The 13,727-nt window shown below is 33.3% G+C and overlaps 1 protein-coding gene across 4 annotated transcripts in view; it reads right to left on the reverse strand.

The window, feature by feature from the left end:
• LOC123531523 (secretin receptor-like) overlaps positions 1–13,727 on the reverse strand; it is a 103,854-nt gene that overhangs the window by 66,529 nt on the left and 23,598 nt on the right. Inside the window, exon 1 of one of the 4 annotated variants that reach the window (XM_045312578.2) lies at positions 1,819–2,050. The exons of the other annotated variants lie outside the window; for them this stretch is intronic. The gene's annotated coding sequence lies outside the window, so the exon portion shown is untranslated. Of the gene's footprint in view, positions 1–1,818; positions 2,051–13,727 lie in introns of those variants that run through there. 4 annotated transcript variants of the gene reach the window in all.

Raw genomic sequence — 13,727 nt, forward strand, 5'->3', positions numbered from 1 at the left:
GCAGTTTCACACGAGAAGATTTTTTAAATTTCCACTATATACATATAGGGAAAAGTGACCACTCCCCCTGGCAGCCATGTTTTTTTGACGAATCGGTATATTTGAGCAATCTTGGTAAAGGGTAACACATGGGCCATTTTTGTAAAATTACTTTAAAATCGGCCAACAGAATCACACAAGAAGATTTTTTAAATTTTTCGCTATATAAATATATGGAAAAATGACCACGCCCTCTGGCGGCCAGGTTTTTTGACGAATCAAAATAATTTGAACGATCTTGGTAGAGGGTCACACAAAAACCATTTGTGTAAAATTATTTTAAAATCGGGCCAGCTGTTTCACACAGGAATTTTTTTTAATTTCCACTATATACATATAGGGAAAAGTGACCACGCCCCCTGGCGGCCATGTGTTTTGACAAATCGGACTAATTTGAATAATCTTGGTAGAGGGTCACACAAGAACCATTTATTGGTAAATTATTTTAAAATCGAGCTAGCAGTTTATACAAGAAGATTTTCAAAATTTCCACTATATGCATATTGGGAAAAGTGACCACGCACCCTGGCGGTCATGTTTTTGACCAATCGGCATAATTGGAGCAGTCTTGGTGGAGGGTGACATAAAGATTATTTGTGTGAAATTATTTCGAAATCGGACAATCGGTTTAGGAGTAGATTTCATTACAAGTACATGTTTCGCAAGCACTCGTCGAAAGCAATTAAGGTAGTTCTGCACGTTTAATAAACCGGAAGTGATGGCGTAACGTCATTTACCCGGAAAACGTGGAATAAAGCCTGGATTCGGCGTACGGAAATGAAAATAATTTTATGAATAAATAGCAACCTATGAGTAAATTTAATAATGGCACTGTCACTGTCTTTCTAAAGTTAAAATATGATATTAAAACATCTGACACGTTAAAAATTTAAAATTATGTGTTAAAATTAGCGGTTCACTTTAATCATGGTCAAATATCTCAAAATGAAGCACACGGACCTATACTTTTTATTTCAACACATTATAGGCCATAGGTTTATTTACAACTTCTTGAAGTTTCATTAAATTTTACATTGTAGAAAAATTTCTATTCGCGAAAATGTTACGAACGTTATGATTTTCCCATAGACTTCCATTATGAAAAATTGCGTGAGGTCGTATTTTTTCAAATCAGTCTAGCAAAACATAAAGCACACGATCCTACTTTTTTTATTTGCTGAATTTTCTAGGTATATTCTGAAGTTTCGAAAAATCAGAGTTTAACCAAATTCTACATTGTAGAATTTTTTTCGATCCAAACGTGCAGAACTACCTTACCCATTAAAATTCTTCATTGACATTGTGGATAAAAAAACCCGCTAATTTTCTCTCTGTCATGGTTGCAAACAGAACTACTCTTTCGTAATCTGCATATAACCACTTGATTTCGACCACAGCTATGGCATTTTATTTTGACTAGTACGAACAATTTAAATATGAAGTCCATATAACAATGTCGAATATTTACATAGATATTCAAACATTTCAGTTATATCTTTGATATGGATACCTTTTCATTTCTTTGTGAGATATGTACTTTTATAAATAAATAAAGCAAATGATCTTAACTATGACGATCAGAGAATAAAAAGATCACGTTTATTCTAGCAAATATACAAATGGTTTTATAAAACAAAGTTATTTTTTATATTAGAGCGTGTTCGTTTATAAGTTAAGCCGCTGCAATAGTCAATCAATATTGCCTTATTAATGTACATACGTCGTAAAACTCTATAAAACTTACATTATTTTGAAAAATATCAATTCAACTGAACTTACTTTCTTTATAACAAGTCGTTGCCTCGTCGCGAAAGTTGACTAAGCTGTGCTGATTTGACAGAATGTACAAAACGTTCCAAAAAAACAACAACAACAACAAAATCCTTTTAATTTTTCTGTTTCAAACATATTCCTCAATTTAAATGTCTGGATGGTATTAACAGACTTGATCTCAAGTATCAGAAAAATATATAAGGTTTCAGGTCCTTAATGTATTTCAGACGCTTTTTTTCCTTTCCTTATGTGCTCTAGCGTTTTAATTGCTGTAAATGTGTATGTATTTAGTATAATTACGTCGCCATCAATTACAGAGTTTAAACAGATATAACAAACAATAGCGCGACAGTTCTGGATTGATTTGTAGATTGCTGATAAGTACATAATTTGCAATTGCATACTTATTAGCCATTTTTACCACATGACGAAATTATTTCGTGAAACGTAGATTACAGATTGTGCGTTCATAATTTAAGTTATATTCTACAATTCTTCCATGAAATGAATCATGTAAACTGTGCAACGTGGCAAGAACTTCGTTGTCTATCGTCAAGCTCTAGTATTTCATTACTCAATCAATGATGTAAATCCTGTAGACCATTTCATCAACTTCAGATAAATTTGGGTTTCTTTTGCAACAAGTCTCCAGTAATGTAATGAATAACACGTGGTACGCGTTAATATAATTTAGCAGTTTCTTGATAAACTATAGTTTCGCCGTCAAAGCTTCTAACATTTCATCAATCTATACGTAAACAGGTTTATACAATTAGCGCCGGGGAACTAAACAAAAGTCCAGTGGAAATAATGTTCAAATATTGGCTCAGTGTAAATATTTTGTTACAAATATATTATGCTGCGTCATCTTGCAACAGGGTGCATTAACTGTTTTTCTTTATTTCTTTGTGTGGAAAGAAGACAAATAATAATGACGTTTGTCAACACTTAAAAGAATGCTTGTTTATAACTAGGCCGTAGAATACGAAAGACAGCGTAATAACGGTTATTCAATGGCCAGTTAGCAGGCAAAATATCTAAACAATACTTGCCCACAATTCAAACTTATAAATAAGAGTATTCAAAGTTATTTTTGGGGAATCTTTCCGAAAATCTTAAAGAATTAATTAAAATGCTTTTCTTGGTTTCGATTTCTTTAAATGATATTTTTACAATAAGCGAAACATGTATGAGTGTCTTTCACTATTTAATGTGGTAGGCATTATAAACAAAAACAAAAAAAAAAGAGAAAGAAACCTCCGATTATTTCCAACTATTTTAGATTAGGAGGCTCGACTCTATGTCTATGACAGTTTTGCGTTACATATTTAAACCGAATCAGTTCTTCTTGTTTTAGAGCTTTCCTTGTATCCTCATAGCAAGCTTTAATGAACAAGTAAAATACTCACAAAACCTCAATTTAATTCATAGGTTCTTATCAACACACATATGTAAAGTTATATTATTTTCATACAAAACGTCTTCCAATTAGCAGTAAGAGTTATTGAGCTACTATTTCAGTAGCTATCATTTCAAGCAATTTGATTGGTTTAGCTGAGACGTTTACACATCGATGAACCCCTTGTTTTTTTGTACTCAGGTGCGTATTTCAGTGATGAGTCAATGCTGAACCTGATAGCAACGACGATAACTTTCTTTCTTATTTCTGAACGGAACACTTTTTTTTCTATCCGATGATCATCGTTTCAATTTAAAAATTGATAAACGTTTTTTTTGTTTTGTTTTTTAAATGTCAGCAAAATCATCTAATTCAATGTGTGCGTTATTCGGCTGGGTTTACAAGAGCATGACCACCAGAAAATTACTTTAATTTCATAATGAACTTATCAATTTCAAGCGACTCCACACGGTTAGCACTTCTTCATGATTGAGCTGATGTTAAGTGAAAGGCAAATCAGTTACTGACAAATTGTAGTGAATGCATTTTATTCTCCAAGGCATACTCGCCAGTATCACAGAGAAGAACAGAAAGTGAGCAAGAATGAATGACAAAGATTAACTCAGTTACTAGATGCGAAATACATACAACACTAGAACATGCAAATTTTAGCATGCTCTTATTCCATGTGTGGAAACCAACAAATTAGTCCTTTTACACCAGAAAGTCTCATAGCTAAGAAATAAAAACGTTTTATATTATTTTAGGAAGATATTGAAAGCTTTTGACAACATAAATATTCAGACACAAACAATCTGAGTGAATTTTAAAAATATGATTGATTGCTATAATTTCATTTGTGTTACATTTGGAACTTTATGAACAATCAATAACAACAATAACAAGTAACAAACGCAAATACACTTTCGGATAAAATATCACCAACCCATATAGGATGTACTTTTTGGAAATACTCACATTTTTGAAAGAGTCAAAATTGAACAGATCAAACGTGTAAATATTAAACGATAAAGATAACATGAATAGCAATACCATGGAACGGATTCTTAATCAAACAGTAATTAATGAATCTGTTACGTTAACAAGCATTATAATATTACTAATATGCACGTGAAATGTTATGTCTGAAGCGCCCCTGGTATTCCAAGAGCGCAGAACATTCTAAGAGCGCAGTAAGAGCGCAGAGCATTCTAAGAGCGCAGAGCAGTAAATACTCAGATTACGCAATGTCCTTTTCCGTCATAAATGTTTATTTTTTCTATAATTACGTACGTTCTGTATGTGTACATGGATTGCTTTAGGCAAACAGTAGACTGACAAATTGATATCGACATTTTTATTGAAGCTTATTTTCATAGAAAACAAAAGATTACTACAGCAAAACGATAACGACCGCATTATGAACATTTTTTTTATGTAGAAACAATAATGTTTCTGACAAAAAGAAAGAGCAAAAAAGTAACCCGCCGCAAAAAAACCCAAAAAAACATCAGATAGGCAAAGAAAATAAGAATGTCTTCTTTCATAGTAAACAACTGGCATGGAACAGTTAATTCAGTTTTTTAATGTTTTGAAAAACATAATACAACCGAATACATAAGAAAGATACAGCACACACAGGAAATGTTTCCAGGGAAGGATTGCATATTGAGAAACAAAAAAAAACAAAAAAACAAAAAAAAAAACAAAAAAAAAAACAACAGCAACAGTATTCAGGCATGATTACCTGACTTCTTTAAAATTAAATGAATCCTCTGAACCAGACTGTTCGCATGATAATCTAGAGCAAAGAAATCCTATGAAGAAACTTTTAATTGTCTGAGAAAATTTTAAACAATACCTGGATATCAACCAATTAAATCAGATTTATGATATTATACAGCACCAATGAAACATCAAGAAAGCTTTAAGTGTGATTTATTGGTAGCATTAACATTATTCTGTTCCTTTACTTTTCCTTTACTTCCCGTAACAGGAGCTCGATTTGTTTACCAGAAATGTCGAGATGTGTACCATTAATTCAATAGATCTCCATATATCGACATCTGAGCTATTTACAGAATATTATATGGTAAAGGTGATTAGAAGAGACACATTAAGCAGGTATTATGGATGTAAATTTTCCCGTTCCTATGTTTGACTTTCCTGGCTTAGAGTAATTATATCATTATCATTTGTCATATAAAAATATATTTGCTTTAATATATCAAGGTATTTCTCTATGTTTTTGTTTCTATGTCTATTTTTGTCTGTGAGTATGTATGTGAGTGTGTGTTGGGCTTGTGCACGTTGATGTTCACACTGCAGTGGTTTACAATCTATGGATACTGCTGTGTTTGACAGTGGCTTTCCCTGTTGAATTTCCTTGCTTTTTCTACTTGCCCCATCACCGCCACACATTTCTTAACCCCATATCCATTTGTATATTTTGAAAATAATTAAAATGTAATTGTTGTTTGACTTTTGAAACAACCCGACCTCTATGTTTTTCCACTGCAGTTTCTTTTTTTTTGCTAGCCTACTTTTGCGATGCACGTCCCTGGCCGTGTTTGCTGTGCTCTGTGCTTCCGGAAAATCTACTCTTACCTTTCAATTTCTGTAACTAAAATGTAGTTAGTCATTTATTGTCTCTGACGTGGTGTAACTAGTAAGGATAAAGTCAATGTTCCAAGATCAAGAATTGAGAATAGGGACATCTGTATTGAGAAAGGAAAGTGTTGTTTCAATGCGAAGTTGTTATGGTCATTGACATCGAATCAAGCATTCAGAAGTCTGATGGTTCAACCCGAGTGCCCTCCCGTGCAAGAAATAATGCCCAGATTAGTGATTATTACTTTATCCGCCATAAAAAAAGTTGTATAGTTGCCGCTATATGTCTGGTTAATGTGTCGGTGTAACAAAGAAACTAAACAAATAATAAGAATAATCGACTTTACATCTTATCGAATACCTCTTCAAATTATTTGAGTATCAGACCTTGATTTCGACCACAAATATAACTTATAATAATGACTATTCAGGTTTTATTTTGATTTAAAGTAAATAAATAAGCTATTTGAACAAGTATTCAAATATATCCTTTGTATGCATTTGATGGAGGTGTCTTTTCGTTCTTTAACACCATTTCGTTTCTTTTATTACACTCTTTGAACATATTTACTTAACTAAAAAAGATCCAGAGATCAAACAGATGATAATGTTTTAATAGAATTCAAATTTCAAATTCATTTTACAACAATAAAATCAGCCAAAGTGTACTAGTGTGGTATAACTCGAGATTAAGCTGCTGAAATTATGACAATAAGATTTTGTTTAATTATAATTAATTGGTCATGTTCATTTTGAAAATATAATATACTGCATAGTAAAATGGCTCTGTTACATAGAACTAAGACCCCAATTTCTAGCAATATTGTTAATTAACCGTCACTGAGTGCGACTTTTATTTGATATATCATTCAAGGATACCAGTGCCATTGTGATTTCTTAAGCAAGTAAATTCGGTACTTGCTAAACTTTATATTTGTTTGTACAAGAGTTCAAACACAAAAAGAAGCGAAATATTGATGGGCAAGATTTCCATTTATAGTTCAGACTACACGAACACACTGTTTAGATAGTCCGAAGACAATAACACATAAAATTGAAATCAAGGTTATACAGCCAAATTATTCCTAATGGCTTCCGTGTTTAAAATATTAAAGTCAATGTAGGATGTTTGTTACGGTTCAGGATCATCATCAAAACACAGAAATATTTTATAAATGAACCACATCTTTACCAACAATCTACCTAACTAATATACCGGGTATGTTCTGCCGTACTGTCCATACGATGGATACTTAAAATATTCTCAAAAAGTTGTCCCCCTTTAAAATGAATACCATTTGTAAAAAATAAAAATAAACAATTGCTGAAAACTACATTCCACCTAGTTACGTGAAATTTCAGCATTGGGACATTGTTGCAAATGCATGAAAACGAAGATATGAAAATGGTGTTGAACTGTCCGAAAGTGAGACCCTTTATGCAGTCTTGCTTTCCGGAATTCAATGTATATATTGTGAACTGACAATGGATTTGTAGAGTAGTTTACATGTTTTATATGCTGTTCAGTTTTCATGTGAAACAACCGTTTTTTTCTATGATTTGGTGTTGTTTGATTTTTTTCTCTCAAAAAGTAAGGCTAAGCGTTAAAGTTGATTTCATTTAATAGGGGATAAATAGAATATTAAATGTGTGTAGTTTCTGTACCTTTCAGTACGTTTTGCAAGAGCTTGCACAAAGTTAGAGGATTCTAATGACAGAAATCTTCATATCACCAAAAAAAGATTACAACAGGGTTACCGATATACAAACTACGGAAGGCTTTCACTAACTTTTACTACAGATTGTCAGAACTTTTAAAGAAATATAACACAAACCTTAAAACACTTTTAAAACTTGGTCTTACACACCCGGTATACTATGGGGGTGTAGTTTTATAAAATTCGGAAAATTAAACACAATGCTTATTTTAATCAAATATTTGTAAAATGTGTAAAACAATTTACCAAAAGAGGATACAATGCGAAAATCGTTAAGCACAGTGCATGTTTGGTGATTGACCTCTCCACAGTTAGTACCTACGCTTTCCTATTTGATGGTGCGATGACTAATAAAGTGTAAGACTCCTTAATGCTTTTATCTTAAATCCTACAAAATACGGACGGAGGGAGTGGAATTTTGTCTAGCTGGCTTAGTCGTGCCCTTAAGATTTATGCTCTTAGTGCTCTGACTTCAGACAAGTTGTTGAGTACATTGGTGTAATTATACCTTAGATTGACACTATTTATATGTTTTACTTTATATGATCTGGTATTTTGTCACTAATGTTAGAGTCTTTCTCAGCGGGGAGTGATTTTATTTACATTGTCTTGTCTAACTTGTTGAAAATAGTAAAAGTGCGAGGTTGGCATGCCCTAAGCGCGTTTAAACTCCCGGTTTCCTTTATATAGGTTACTGACCGTTCCAAGACGGTGCCCCTATTTTCAACTTGTTTTTTGTCTTGTTTGTAGTTGGCGTTTCTTTCCTCTTTCTTCCCCCTGCCCCAATCGCCCCCCCCCCCCTACTTCCCCCTTGCATTTGCACTCCCTTGCATTTGCAACCACTTTCCTTTTACTATGAGTGAATTATCGGGCCCACCATAATTTTGGCCGCCGGTCGTCCTGGGGCAGTGCGCCACTGTTGTTTTTGCCTGTTTGTGTGTGTGTGTGTGTGTGTGTGTGTTTCTTGGGCGGAGGCCCACTATGTTTTTTTTTTCTCACTTCCCTGTTTGTTTATCTGTGTGTGTTAGTTGTGTGTGTGTTTGTCCTGTGTACGTGTGTGTCTGCGCTGCTGTGGTTTACGGTATAAGGAGACTACGTTTTAGCAACGTGGCTTTCCTTGTTGAATATTTATCCTTTCATTTTTCACTTTCCTCCAACACCCGATCATTTTATCTACCCATTATCCCCAAGCAACCCGTCTACAATATTTTTCCGTTACAGCTTCTTTTTTTTGTGGGCCTAGTTTTCGATGCATTGCTCTGTGGCTGTGTTTGGGGTGTTCTGTGTTCCGGTAAATCTACCCTTACCTTTTATCTTTCATTTATTTGCCACGTTCAATAAGTAGTATTATTTCCGCTAGAGGCTCGCGTAATATAATTTATTCAATTCGTTAATTTATTTCGGTGCTGAAACTACAAATATTTTGTAATCTCTAATCAGACTACGGAAAACAAAGATAACATCTAACAGGAAAAGTCACGTAACAAGAACATGGAGAGCGAAAAGACTATAATGTCCTTTATGTTTATACACTTTGCTTTGACCACTAGGTATATTCTGCATTATACTAAAAAACGAATGACCAGCTATATTGTAGGTTGTTGTATAAGAACCACCGTTGCTCCAAATGCAATGGAGACACGAAACATATCATTTATTTGGCTTATATTTAAAAAAATATGACTGTAGAGGAGCGGAAATACATGTCATTTATAAAATTTAAACGAAGACCCTTTGGACGTAAGGAATGTCACCAAGCAAACTAACTGAGAGCTGAGTCTCTTCGCGAGAGGTAGTAGAATGTTCAACATTCTTCCCCCCGTCCCCTCCCCCATAGCACCGGCTAATTCGGAATTCTTCTTCATAGATATTTGAAGATATTGTATGGACTCTATGATCTCAAAAGACCAGAAAATGCAACAATACTGAATCCAAGTACGATGAGACGTTTTACGGTCGTTACACGGACTTGAATATTGCTTTTTTAATAGTTAATGAAATATTTGAGAAGTTCGTTTGAATGCATAATATGGTTTGATTGTATGCTCATGAGAGATATTGAAAAGTGCAAACCCCTCACGCACCTAGAACTGGCTAGAGGGGACGTCTGTTACCCAGATGTTGTATGGACTCCATGATCCTAAACGTCTAGAAAATATAACAACAAAGAACAAAAAGCTAAAGTTGACACACAATTACAAACGAAACATTAAAATAAAACAATGTACCTCCATAAGGCATATTTGCATGTACAATGTATATGAGTTACAGAAAACAGCTACAAAATGTTTAGAAACAGAATTCACATTTTTAGAAATTCACCTGAACAAAACTCGAACAAACTACTAAGGTAATTAAAAACATAAACACCAAACATACGGATTTATTTCAACAAAAGAATTACTTAAACCTTTTATAAAGACATTTAAAATGAATAAGGCAAGATTAGTTAGAAGAAATAAAGCTTTCAAGATAAGGAGTCTCGTTTTTGTAGTAATATCATAGTATTGACGCAAGCATTACGAGTATTTTAGCAAAACGACAAAGAAACAGCGCTAAAATATGGAGGCGGAATATGACAAATACTTAGATTTATTAAACGAAAAGCCTCTATCCACAAAGTTTGCAATTTTGATATAACTGTATCTGTGTATTATCATATGGGACAATATATCAGAATGAAATTTACTTGCTGACGACATGGCCAAAGCCTACAACATGACTGACTTTGGTGACGGACGACGATTCATGCATGTACATTCTGTACGTGCATCTACCCGTTGAAAACAATATGTTTTCCGACCCATTTGAATTATAGTAAATAAAGGCTGGGTGTAATGTGCGTAGCAGATTTCAAGTACAGATATATCTTATCAAATAATATTGATTCAAGAAAATAAAGTATTTGAGCATGTATGCTTGTTATTATGTGGGGGTATCTTTACGTTCTTCCGTACAATATCGATGTGTTAATTACATTTTTGAACATAATTATTTACTTAATACGAAAAACGAGAGATCAAATAGATAATATTCAAAAAGGTTTATTTTAAATTAATTTTACTACAATAATACTGAACCAATATGCTAGCGCATATTTACGTCATATTAATTTTTAAAAAAATTAACAACAATTAAACGAGCCTGCAACATTTTCGTTTATGTCGTGTTGGGCGACCTGTGGTTTTCCACTTTTTTATTTTATTGTAGATCTTGTTTGAAATTATCTGTCTACTACACCCCAAAGAAAAATCCTTTTTAAACTTTCTTGATTGGATTGATTTTTAGACAGTAGCCATTCTAAAATGCCTTATATTTATTTATAACCAGGTTGTTACGAAAAAGCTAAGTCAACCCATTTAAAGGATAAAGTTTCATTTTTAGTCTTTTATATTTTCGTGGTTTTATTATTTTCTAGTAACTGAAATAAAACACAAACATGCATTTCTTATGAATATCACTTAAATATATAACTTCAATGCAATATTTTGGTAAATACAATAAATACTGCTTAATATATCAATATCATTCCTGAGGCAATAAATGTTTCTTAAATTAATACTTTTGCAAAAATAATTGTCCTGGTTTAAAGGATAAATAAATTCCATAAATACCTCTTAAGCACACAGTAAACACAACCAAGTGTAAAAGATCAGCTGTTAAAATTTCGAACAAATACTTGACAAAATTAGATTACACGTCTTATAATTATAACCATTGAACAGAGAGAAAACTACTCCTTAAGAGTCTCCATTATATAATTAAACTCTGAAGATGTGTCGATGCGAATTAGATCTAACTACCGTTATAATTTGGGTGAAGTTTTTTGTCTAAACACACCGTGTCTTTCATTTCCATTACCGTCCATGAACAGACTGAGACAAACTTAGCCTTTAACCTTCCCATCTATGTTGTGTTGGACGACCTTTGGTTTTCCACAATTTCTATTTTGGACATACGCAATGCTTCATTTGAAAACGTTTTTACGTTATATTAAAGCAAGAACAACTTTACAGTTATAACAATACGGCGACTATATTAAACATACAGTGATTATGTGTTTCTTAGAACGCATGATTCATACGTTATTTGCTTACTGACGAAATTACTACGCAAAAATAGGTCCCAGATGGTTTGCTTTGTGGCTTATAAATTGCATATTCAAAAGAGTTTCGTTATATGTACCATAAAGTCTTGTCCATAATTTCGTTTCATGCGCATTCGAATAGGTATTGAAAGCGAAATGTATAAGATGAAATAAATAAGCATGGAATACTATTAATCAACACAAGTTAACAAGTCGTGCTTGCGCCTACGGCTTAAATATGTTTTTGTATAAAAACCCTCAGATTTACTTAATGTGAAATATAGCCGTGTCTGCAGCTGACATTTTAATGAAATTTGAATATGACAAACGTTTATGTAATAAAACGGGTTTTTTTATCTGCTTTAGTTCTACAATTATATTAGTCCGTTAATACCATTGGAAAAAAAACAGTATCCAGATAAACACCATTTTCAAAGTAGACAAAAGTCGTGGAATAGATATTGAACTGTCACGCCAAAGGTAATAACAGTCTGATAAACAGTCTACGTGCTCAGGTCATTACCATTTACAAAGAACTTACGCCGTAATAAGAAAAGACGTATAGTCTTTTGCAACACAATCAGAGAACAATGTTAGCAATCCACAGTGAGAGTTAAGTTTAATTAAAAACATCAGTATGCTATAGCCATATTGTCTCTGATGTCCACTAATAATGCAAGAATCTAGAGGTAGTATCAACAACACGGTTTACCTGCTGTTATCATTGCGTTTATTACTGAATCATGTCGCGGTGAAATTTTTATTAACTTTCGAAAATGATAGAATTAGGAGTGAAATTTTGTGCGGTGTAAACTCGTAAGGGATTTTTGCCACGACAGTTCCATAGCGGTGCGGCACTGTTCATATATAAATATTTGTTCGTTTAGTTTACGTTGTCTCTTTGTTTGGCTTCACACACGCACACGCACACGCACACGCACACGCACACGCACACACACACACACACACACACACACACACTTACATACATACATACATACATACATACACTGCTGTAGAGGTTCGTAGTGGGCTGATTCTTTGGTGGTGACCGTCCCTAATGGATTTTTGCATATTCCTAGACATTATTTTAAATATGATAATTATTATATACTATAGACCACAAGGCACTAACTATACGACCATCATATTTTATTCTGACTACCAAATTTTTGCAACACTAACTATAGTTGTGATCCAATACGGATTTTAAGTCCTTATCAGTCAGTCAGAAAATGTTTTCAGGAAAGCATATTCAGATGGACGGCACTGCCTTTTACTGATGTTCAATACAACACATTTTTTCTGTACTGTCACTAGAGTAATTCAGATTTGACACATTTATGCTGGTTAGTCTGTTATATCAAAAATAAGCAACAATGTTTCAATCATGCTGAACAGAATAATGTCTAGGAAATACAGAAAAAATTGATAACCCCTTCCCATTTACCGTGATCACTCATCTTCTTTACAAAACTTTAATCAAAAATTGGTAATACCAGACAACTTCGAATGAATATATAATAGATTCAGACGATAGGACAGTTCATTCTTTTTCATTTTCTTTCACTGGATTCTGTCTAGGTTTTCACTGTTTATTTCGGACGATGAAAAATGAGCTGAATAATGTACACGTGAGCTCTCACACTTCGCTTTTCATCAGCAAACAATTTACATGGTTTTAAGTAAAACACACCATGAAAGAGCTCTCTTTTTTAATCCGATGGAAGACAAATAAAATGTACCTCAGAAGGTGATAGAAAAGCTTGAAGTCTGCAGAGAGCAAACGTTAAAACATTTTAAAGTCACAGATGTTCAAAAATATAAAAAGATTACGTTTCTGTTCAAAAATATTGATAAACATGCATAAAATACAGCTACCTTACAGATTGTGTATACAAGTAGGCAACTTCTCTTAAAAATGTGTTACCCACTTTAGAATATTTTTTATTGATTTCAATTAAGATATGAATCTGCTGAAAGCGAAGTGACAAACCGGACTGCTTACACGTGTAAATTAAATCATTACGAAAGATTATTTTAATCATCCTGTCAACAATATAGACAGTAATCATATCAAATTTGACGTAAAGTTTTTAGC

The sequence above is a fragment of the Mercenaria mercenaria genome, chromosome 11 (assembly GCF_021730395.1).
Source record: "Mercenaria mercenaria strain notata chromosome 11, MADL_Memer_1, whole genome shotgun sequence".
Classification (NCBI taxonomy): domain Eukaryota; kingdom Metazoa; phylum Mollusca; class Bivalvia; order Venerida; family Veneridae; genus Mercenaria; species Mercenaria mercenaria.